Genomic DNA, 11049 nt, shown 5'->3' on the forward strand with positions numbered 1-11049 from the left:
CAGCCGTTTGCTCACTCCCCCTCAGTAGGATGGGGGAGAGAATTGGAAAAAGGTAAAAGTTGTGTGTTGAGATAAAGATAATTTAATAGGACAGAAAAGGAAGGGAAAATAATAATAATGATGATAAAAGAATTTACAAAACAATTGCACGCTGCAATTGCTAACCACTCAGACTGATGCCCAGCCAGTTCCCAAGCAGTGGCCGCACTCCCTTGACCAGCTCCCCCCAGGTTTTTTTGTTCAGCATGACGCCATGTGGTGTGAAATAACCCTTTGGCTAGTTTGGGTCAGCTGCCCTGGCTGTGTCCCCTCCCAGCTTGTTGTGTACCTCCAGCCTCCTCACTGGCAGGGCAGTACGAGAAGATGAAACATCCTTGACTTAGTGTAAGCACTGCTCAGCAACAGCTAAAACAGTATCAACATTATTCTCATCCTAAATCCAGGACAGAGCACTATACTAGCTACTAGAAAGAAAATTAACTCTATCCCAGCCCAAACCAGGATGGGTTTACAGGATAACAGTGTTTGAACTCCTCCCTACTTTCAGAGGACAGCGGAACAACACCTGAAGAGATGGCTTACAGGTTTCTTGGGAGCTTTACCAAAAAGTTAGAGAAGGAAGTTCCTTTTGGTAAGAGCTGGGCAAAGTCACCTGCACAGAAGAAAACATGGAGATGGAGAAAGGAAATTAAACAGGGAAAAGGAGGGAACAACTGAGACTTGATGGGCATGTAAGTACTGTGTGTCTAAGTTCAAACAACTAAGTTTGAACAACTCTGCCTTTGTAGTGTGTGGAGAGAATCGAGCACTTGGACATCCCTGAATAGACTGCTGCCACCAACTATGAGGGCAACCTAGAGCCTAATGGACTACTTCAGATTTAGATATCTGAAACACAGTGAAATGAGTCTGACCTGCACACACATTGAGAAATCAGATGATCTCAATGCTAGATTGCCCCTTATATATGGGGTTAGATTTCCCCATACAGGCCTATTAGGGTAGTCTCTATTGATTTTGCTACATTGCATTTTTTTCCTAAGAACCTGCTTCCTCCAGTATGATGGCAAACAGTGCCTGAGAAATTGAGTGTGCTGCAAATTGGCTTCTTGCCTTATTAGATATAGAAGTCCAAAGTTGTGTAGTAAATGTAGCAAGAGAAGTGTTGAGAGAGAAAGGACGGTTTAATCATTAAGACAACTGAATGCTGTGAGAATCCAGATCTTTGCATCAGTGGCATTTCTAATGGAGCCAAGCAATTCACTTTAAACCAAATTTTTCACCAGTAACCACTACTGTGCATTACTCATTTTCTGATTGCTCAACCTGGGTCACATGGGGCCAGGCTTTCCAAAACTGAGCACTCACAGCTGCAAATGAAGTCAGTTATGTTTGAAAAGTGTTCTAAAAAGTGTTGTTATTCCTGAGCTTGTGTGTTGCAAGTAGGGAATCTAAAATAAGTGTATAAACTTGACAACATTGATGTTTATCCGCGCCTCAGCTCTTTGTTCGTAATATATGAATAATAAGCCCATTAAACTCTCAGGGGTAGTATGAAGTGAAAATCACCTCTTGTGTAAAGTATGTCAACTCCTCACACAATAGACCACAGAAATAGCTATAATGACCTTATATTTCCTTCAGAGTTTAGCTAGTATGCTCTAAATAAGATCTAGAGCCACATTGCACCAGAAGAATAGAAAGAAATATTTAATAACATTCATTCGCTGTGTTAGGCTTGGAAAGGGAAAAAAGATTTAGCTTGTCTCTAACGCATACACAGACAGGCCAGATGAAGATTGCACTGACAACTTCTCCTCTGAGGTGTTTAAAAGTGTAATATTCTTTCTATTTTCTTTCAATATTAATATTTCTTTTGTGTCACAGGTATGTACAAACCTTTCTGGGGTTTTGGAGGCGGTGGGCTAGGGCTTATTTTTTTGGCCTGGAATATCAGTTCAATTAAAGATACTGGTCATAAGATTTGGATAGCTCGGGTCCCACATCCCTTCTCCATTCAGATCAATGGAAAGATTTTCAAAACCCTGAAGAGATTTTGCCTTCTCTGCAACATGGTAACATTCAGAGATATCCAAGCCAATGAGATAATTCTGGAACTGGAAGTGGAACAGCCATGTCAGCACCCAGCCCAGATTTCTGACTGCCCATGTGAAACATGCAGTAATCCTTGGGCTGTGCTCGGTGCTGGGGAGTCCTCATCTGGAAACTGAGAGCTGGTTTGGACACCTCCCTTCAGGTGAGGTGCAGAGACAAGCCAGAGCAGAACAACATGATGGAGAAAACAGGACTGGGGAGAGGAAACACTGGGAAGAACTGGAATTGCGTAATCTAGATGAGGGAAGGTAGAAGCAGGTGGGGTTTAGGGTTTGAGTGCAGAATACATAAAATTCTGCTACAGAAGAATGGGAGAATTTATTCTTACTGTGCAAGGCAAAACCAGTAAGAAATACATTAAATTGAATTTCAGCGGGACCCATTTTAGATATCAGGAATAGCTTCTAATGTAAGCAAAGCACTAGCAGTGATTCACTGAGCCAAAATGCCTGTGGCACTTTGGGAACTTCTATTACAGTAAGTCCTTAAGAAAAAGTTTTAAAAGTATCTCAGGATGACCAGAGGGATGGATGAGGTGAGCTATCTGGGACCTGCCAATTTTATCATTCCACACTTCTGTGTTCCAGCTATAAATCTTCTCAGTAAGGCTAATTAACTTATGTTAAGAGCTGCACTACCATGCTTATAATGTTTCAAGAATCCTGGGTACTTGCTCTGTAATGGAACTGCAGAGATATGAGCTATTGTATCCTGTAGTTACCTTCAGTCATTTAGGTGCTATCACCTAGAATTAAAGTTTTTGCTAGTTAGTTCAGGAAACACTCCTGAAAATATCCCTGTCTAGTTGCTGTGAACACAGAACTACTATTAATGTGTAGTTTGCAAGAAGAAATAAAATATTTTTATGGGTAAATATTTATATACATATGTTTATATGTATATTTATGTAAACATAATAGATCCTTTGAATGGGAGTCTGGTGCTGAGTGCTAGAATGCCATTTGTTTATACTTTTACAGAAAAATATAATTTATAAACAATATAATAATTAGTGAGGAAAAAACCCTTCTGAAAAATGCTTTCACATTACAATGCATGCATGGTGTTACATACCAAACCCTCCCTCGACACAAGCAGTGGGTATTCAGTTTACATTTAATGATGAAGAAAAAAAGAAAAAAAAACAAAAAAGCTCTTAGGAAAATGCCATCCTCTTTAGTATGAGCTTGTATTAAGGCAGTCCTGTCTCCTTTGAGTTCCTGCTTCACACAAAGTGAAGGAAAACCATTGGTTGAGTTAAGTCTCCAGTTTGGTATAAAATTACCATGTCAGAGAACTCCCCCAAAATCAGTAGCATTTACTTGGTTGTGCAAGACAGCAATACTCAAGTATATTAAAGTTAGAAACCAAACTGCTGAAGGGGAATAAACTATACACATTAAATGGATGGAAAAATATTTCCTAAACATAAAACTGTGCTTCCGAAAAAGCTTTATTTGAATTGTACCCTCAATCTATGTTTACATTCATAAAGTAGTTTGCCAAGCCCCTCAGAGAGACTTTTATTGTGTGAAAGACATCTTTTAATGAGCTTAAAAAACTTCTGGAGGGTTTCCAGTGTTCACTGTTTTGCGTTTTTAAGGAATCTCATTCAGGTTAGAGGATAAATTTTAACTCCGTTGTATGTTGTTGCTCATTTTAGCTTCTTCAGCCTTTCCTAAGTCAGTATCTCTGAACAGGCCTGATCAGTTGGGCACCATCCTTTCAAGAGAGTTTTCTACTCTGAATACCAGACAACCTGATATACTCATTTTTTGCCTAGCTTTTAGTTCAAAATTGAACCTTGAGCATTTAAATTCATGTATGTTCAATCATATATCACTTAAAGCTATCCAACATTTTTTTGGAAACACCTCAGATTTTCTACACCTTTTCACCATATCAACATTTCATTGAGTAAGCACTGAAAATCTTTCTCTAGACACTATATTTCTGTCACGGCCCATTTTATTTATTAAGTATCTCTACCTAATTTAACTGAAACTGAGATAATCTAAAATACAACACTACTATATTCCACATTTCATAAGATCTTCGTGAGCAATTGCAGTGGACAGACTCTTAAATAAGTAAATAAACCTCAGTCAGAAGGTGAAAGAAAACATTTACTGCTTGTTCTTGGTGAACTGGTTCTGAAAACATGAAAAAAAAAAGCTTTGATAGGCTTTTGGAAGTAATCAACTCCAAAGCTGGTGTTTGAAGCTATTGACTGATTCCCTATAATGTGATTGCCAGGATTTCTTTCCTGGATACATAATGCTCTAACAAGTAAAGGTAAGCCTAATGTTTTTATTTATTTAAACAAGATATGTCAGCAGAAGACAGAGCAAGAAAACTCTGAAAAATGTGCAAGTAATTTAAATTATGAGATTAAAAATATGGTGTCTAACTTCAACACCCCTCCCCCAAATAGATTGCTTTATATATAGGTAATCATAAACTAATGAGGAATGTTCTGAGACACTGAAGTCCAGCTCTGACATTTACTATTATATAAAGTTTATGTATTAAGTAGCACTGCATCTTGGCTGTTGTGATGCGTTTATGAATGTCAGCACCAGAGCTGAAATCAGTCTTCTCTCAAAAAAAAAGAATAAAATCATAGCTGATGCTATTAGGGCCAAGTGATAACACAGAGTTGAACAACCAAAGTGAAATTTGCTTACCCTATTGCCAACACCTGGGATTTCTTAGACCCCCTTTACTCTCAGGGCAGCATTTGGAGGCCTCCATGCTTTGCCCAGTAAGACAGACCTGGCCATGGGTGACCACTGGATCCTGGCTGGGGCTGGGGAGGCCATGCTGCTCGTCCCATCCGATGGCCAAAGAACAGCCCGCCTATGCAACCATGCACTGACTGGGAAGGTAGCACACAGGGCTGGAGGGGGGTTGCTTATATCTTTAAAAAAAAAAAAAAATAATTGGTGTTTGGCTCACAGCTAATAATTAGAGCTTCCCAGTGTTCCTAAAATGATAAGAAAGTTGAAAGATGTTAGTGTTGGCTTTGAAAGAGTACAATTAGCTCAGTGCTTTCCTTCAGCCATTTCTTTTTGAAGTTCTTTGTAGAAAATGCTAAGCAATTTCTTTTCCCTTTTAACATCAATAACCCTACTTGGTGGAGGACTTTGTTTAAATAGTTTTCTGTTGTTTGCAAACAAATCAAAGGAAAATAAAGTTAATTAACTGAACAAAAATATGGCTGAGAAAAAAGAGGGGATTATTCAGTGTTGGTTCTTTGGCTCCCATATGTTGATTGCATTTAGATACTTGAGCAAGGCCTCTCTAACCTAAAAAGCTGCCACTGTGACTTACTGCCAAGACCACTGGTTATGTGGGTAAGCCTCAGGCCAAGCTTGAATGACACAGCAGGCTCAAAATAAACTGTAACCTTCTCCTGTGTAACACGCTCATTTCAATTTGGTTTACGTGAAAAGCAGCGCTTGTGGGATCATTTAGGCTTTTACTGTAAAGCATGTGGTGTGGAGGAGGACGATCAAATCTCACTCTCCCTAAAAACTGCACCTGTGACTCAAACTCCAGGTTATCTGGATCTGGCTGGATGAGCACCTCTTGGGAAATACGAAAGTAACACTGACTGCAAAAATAGCTTTATTAAGCAATGTGGTCTTTCCAGCCTTTTCTGGGAAGGAGAAGGCTTTTACAAACCTATTTAATTTTCTTTGCACATGCAGATCACACGTGCTTTTGCCCTTCCTTAACTATTTAAAAGAAATTATATACACCCTGGATTCCATTTACCATATTGTACAGGAGTAATGCTTCAGAGGTGACCTATTGGTGCTAAAGGTTCACGTGCTCATGCTGTCCAGGTGGTGGGATGTTTAGATATTTCTGGTTTTCAAAGTATAAGAAGATCTCACTTAGAATAGAGAAGCTGAAATGTCTTCTTGCATTATTCCATACCTGTAGCCTGGGTCTCTCCAAGGATGGTAGAGTTTTCCTTCCCATAGGTGTTGATAAGGGAACGATGAATTACTGAGAGGGTTTTCTCAAATACTAACAGAAACGTTTCTAAAAGAAGGATCAGACATGAAGGTCATCCCAGTGTTACTGGAGACAACACAACACAACCAGTCAGCGGGTCTTGTTGCTCTCCCTTGTCCCTGGATGTCCCCGCGATGGCTGTGATTCTCTCCAGCAAATGGATCCAATGCTCACAGCCTACCATACCCTGTGGAAGTGGCCTGAAAATTAACAAATTGCACAGGGTCAAAGTCCCTAAAACCTGTCCTAAAGATGTTTGGCTAACAGACTTTTCCAACTGGTGTTTTCTATACTGAAATTACTTACAGGAATTACTAGCTGATGCTGTTAACCCCTTACTTCAGCAGAACTGGGCCAGTAAGGGACGTGAGGTCAGTGCACAAGTACTGATGACTGGAGTTCTTCCAATGCCATACTGGTGCAGAGAGGCCAAGCACTGGGGAGATGCATGCATCTCTGGCATGTGCCAGGTCTCCAAGCCATCCTCAGGGTCTGCTCCCACTGCCAGCTGAGGTCCAGGTGACCTGATGGCAGTCTCAGCAGCCTCTCCAGAACCCAGCTGCTTCCTATAAAGTGCTGCTATTCCTCTGGCAAGTAATTGCCATGAGTAGTAAAAAGGAAAAGGCACACTTTCTGGGAGACCATTATTGGACATTCATAACTCCAGCAGTGAAGTTTCCCTTAGTATTTGCATGCCTCCAGCACACAGCTCAGCTGCTTGGTAATAAATTGCTGATTACCAGTGGTGTCTGGCAGAGTGGGGATGTCTTAGGTGTGTGGAAACACAGGTAAGTACAATTCACACTGATGATGCTGGTGAACTGCACTGTAAGGTCATTATTATATAGAAAGTATCTTATTACCCAGAGAGTTGCCCCAATCTTGTTTGTTGGTTAAGAAAAAAAAAAGAAACAGAAACCCAACGCAATTTGGTTTAGATAATGTTGTACGTTTGTGTTGTTTGCTGGAGTAGTTAGCAGTGATATGTAATCCTCAGTTGTAACTGTGACATAACCATGGTAACATGATAATAAGCAATGGTGTGATTTTGAAGAAAATTACTTCTTCAGCCAGTAAGAATTTTATTCTAATGTATTAAAATACACGTTTAAGAAATACTTGGTCAATAATTATGTAAGTGAGCAAAATAAGTTTTGTAGTTTTTGTTGAAGTGATGTTTCTGGACACAGCGCTGTATGCATTTGTCAGGCCAAAGAAAAAATTTCTTTGATTTCAACAGAAAAGAATGCTAACTCTGCCTCTTAACTCCTGCTCAAGCAAGCCCACGGCTTTTTGTGATGTTAGTGTGGCTAATCACAAATGAACCCAGAAAGGGTAACAAGTGTTAACTGGACACTTTATAATGTGGTCTGACAGCATGGGAGCGCAGTATTTATGTGTACAGAGACTTCATTGTTTTTTCTTTTTTTCTTTTCTTTTGCTTTCCTGTTTTTACTCATCTGTGTATAGCTGGCAAAGAAGCAGATCTTCAGTCACTGAGGGCTGTATGATCCTCACCCAGGCACACTATCCATTGATGGCAAGTGAAGAAATGTACCACAGGTCCAGCTTCAGATGTCTGCTTGGTCTGTGCATCCTCGCCAGCCTGGTGCCGCACCGTGTGGCAAGTGTAAATCAGGCACTGTGCAGCTCTTCTGTAAAAGATCAGCATGAGTGGGTGTGGGCTGTGCGGTAAAGACAAATTACAGTCAGAGCTAAGTTCAGAAACAAAACTGGAAACACAAAATCCGAGATACAGCTTTACAAAACTCTTCCTTCTCTCTTTTATTCTACGAAGGGAAAGTGCCATGGGAAAAGTAAAGAAACCAGCACTGGAGTAAAAAAGGCACATAACGGAGAAAAATATGTTGTGCTGCTTTGGCTCCTTTTTCACTGTGTACAGGTTGGCAAAACTCCTCGTCAGAGTTAACTTCAGCAGGGAAATGCCTTAAAAAATCCCCTAGTATTTTTGATTTATGAAAGATTGATTTATACCTGTTGGTTGAAAGGACATCTTCTAGTTGTTTTCTCTATAACGTTCATGTTCATAATGTAATATGACTGTTTCTGGAGAAGGGAAAGCTTGTGTGCCCACTGAATGCAGATGTAATCCAGACCAACCCAACTCTCTCAACAGTCTCGGAGATTGGCTTGATTTATAAAATTCAGCTTGGATTTAAACTGGAATCCTCAAGATCAGGTGTGTAATATTTGGATGTACTAAGCTGCTTTGTGAAAAATTGATTTATTCTCAAATTTCAGACCCAAATTGTCATTAGGGAGGGGATGGAGAGGTGGGGGCAGTCATTTTTCAGAGTTCTTCTTTTCATGTCAAATGAAAATAACATAAATTTCAGCAGCAGAGGTGAACTTTCCTGAAATCTCAAATCAGGTAAAGAAGGTTTAACACTTACACCCTAATCTCTTGAGCCTCTCAAAGGTTTTCACTTGTGAAAGCCTGTTGGATTCTTGCACAGTGAAAAACCACTGTATAATAGTTTAGGACAGGAAATGGGTGCCACATTACATCCATTCTATATAAAAAGGGAGAGAACGATTTAGTTGTTTCAGATCTAATCTCTGACAAAGCTTCACCAAGTCATTGATGTTAAGATCACTGCTTCTACAGGAATGTTGTCCCATGGTTTTGGAAAGATGTGCTCAGCATCTATGATTAAAATTAAACTGAAAATTATGCCATCCATCATAACATTCCCTAAACATGTAGTCAAGGCTGATTCAGATGAGAAAATCCACCTGATGAATCATCAGACCTGTTTCCTGCGCTGCCTAGGCAGGCCATGCTGCCTTTAATTCCAATTTTTGCTACAAAGTAATTCTTCTACATATGAGACAGACTGGGATAATAACTTAGTGTTGGGATTTGCTTTATTAAATCTGAGTTGGTCACCATGGATTTCTTTAGAGCCAACAGAGAGCTAGGAAATAGTCAGTAAGAATTAAGGGTAAATCAATCTCACTATAAGGTAGATAGCGACACTAGGTCAGACAAATTGCTCCCTAAAAGAAATGCATATTCCTCTGTATCGCTTACAAGAGTCACCAGAGGAGCAGCAGAGCTATAGCTGCCTGCATCCTCTGCAGTTATCTGAGGTGAATACCTTTCACAGTGTCAGAAATTCAGTATGTCACATCTCCCTTTTTTCTCGAGATTCAGAAACTTTCTGTTAGGAATTAATACCTCTGAAATCAAAAGTCATCTCTGGAATTTCACAGCCAGGGTCTGGACCTTTTGTAGAATCCCTCCAGAGCTGAAATTTCCTTGATAATTTTGTCAAACATTTCAGCAAAGTCACTTATTTTTTCCATGCTTTATTAAGTTTTGTAAGATAGCTCTGTAAGATTCTAGCCAAATATGCTAATTTCTATATTATCTTTTGCATAATCTCAATTTCATAAGACCAAATACCATTTTTTGAGCATACTTTGTTCTTTTCCTAATTTTATTTGGGCATGTATGCATATTAATATATACATACATATATATCAATAATTATATAGAAATAGAGGCTAACAAAAGAGTCACCAACTGTGGGCTATCTATAGACATAAACTCTGAGTTTTATATGTGTATATTTAGTTATAAAAATGCTATTAGTTCCGTTATTATTTAAAAGAACAATACCACAGGATATAGGAGAGGTAAATGTATTGGGTAGGGTGACAGAGAATAAGATGTAAGGAAAGCCACCAGATTTTAGGTGAGTCTTTTGAAAAATGTTACTAAAAATAAAAGAAAGCAAACTTTGGAGTTACAGTGTCTTCATCAGTCTATGGGAAAGCAGAACAAAGGGATCAGAAAATGTATACTTAAAGGATGATGATTCAGAGCTCATAAGGGAATACGTTATTGTAGTATGAGTAAAAGGTCTATGGGAAATATTTTCCTTGGGAGACCAGGAAATGCCTGAAAAAACTAAGCCACAGGGTGCATTAAAGAGAAATGTTTCCCTGGGTCACCATTCCTTTTAGAGAAGGAAAGAGGAATCTATTAAGTCAGGAACGGACAGTAAGATCAAGGGAAATTAATGAGCTGGAAGAGAGCCTTTTAGAGCTGTAGTAATGCTCAGACCTGTGGGCTGCCCTGAAATAGGATTCTGTTCTCCTGAAAACCAGTGATAACTTCATGCAGCTGCTCATTAGATAGTGCAGATACCAAAGGAGAAATTGGAACCCTGGATGGGTTAGATTAGCATTTTCCCTCTGTTTCCTCCATTTATTTTCCAGATGGCATACTGTTTCCCTGTTATGTTTTATTTATACAAGGCTAAGCCCATTCCCCTTCCAACTCCATTAACCTCAGTGGAACAACACCAGAAATGACTATGGCCCATTGACTACTGAACCTTATTTGATATTGACTGTTTTCTTTAGGATTATTTGATTGACACAAATTATTGCAGCAGATGTGTATTGTAATTTCTAATGGAACATTTTATCCATTTGAATCTAGATAGCCTTTCTTCCAGAGTCTCCATTTGTAATGCAGTATTGGGATCTTTGAATCTTTATTGTATCAAATAGCAGGTATTTGTAGGGGCAGCTAAAAGCTGTGGAAGATTAACGCTCAATCCTTCCACACTCAAATATCTTGCTGTTTTCATCTTGTCCTAGGTCACCAGTGGGAATGAATTTGGTCACCTTATCCTGGTACATATTTACAAAACTCACAGAAGTGGCATGGAATTTGATGCTGTTATCAGTCTCACTTCAAAAGGGTACCAGAATTGAAATGATAGAAATCTTGTGGACCAGGATTGAGGTACTTTGCAGGGCTGTATCAGATGCTTAACACTGAGCTCCACTAAATTTATTTTTCTTTTATTCTTTTTTTCTCAATCTCTGAATTTCTTCATCATAAATATTAAGTGTATATTACATGTGTAG

The sequence above is a fragment of the Egretta garzetta genome, unplaced genomic scaffold (assembly GCF_000687185.1).
Source record: "Egretta garzetta isolate BGI_Z169 unplaced genomic scaffold, ASM68718v1 scaffold6, whole genome shotgun sequence".
NCBI classification, from domain to species: domain Eukaryota; kingdom Metazoa; phylum Chordata; class Aves; order Pelecaniformes; family Ardeidae; genus Egretta; species Egretta garzetta.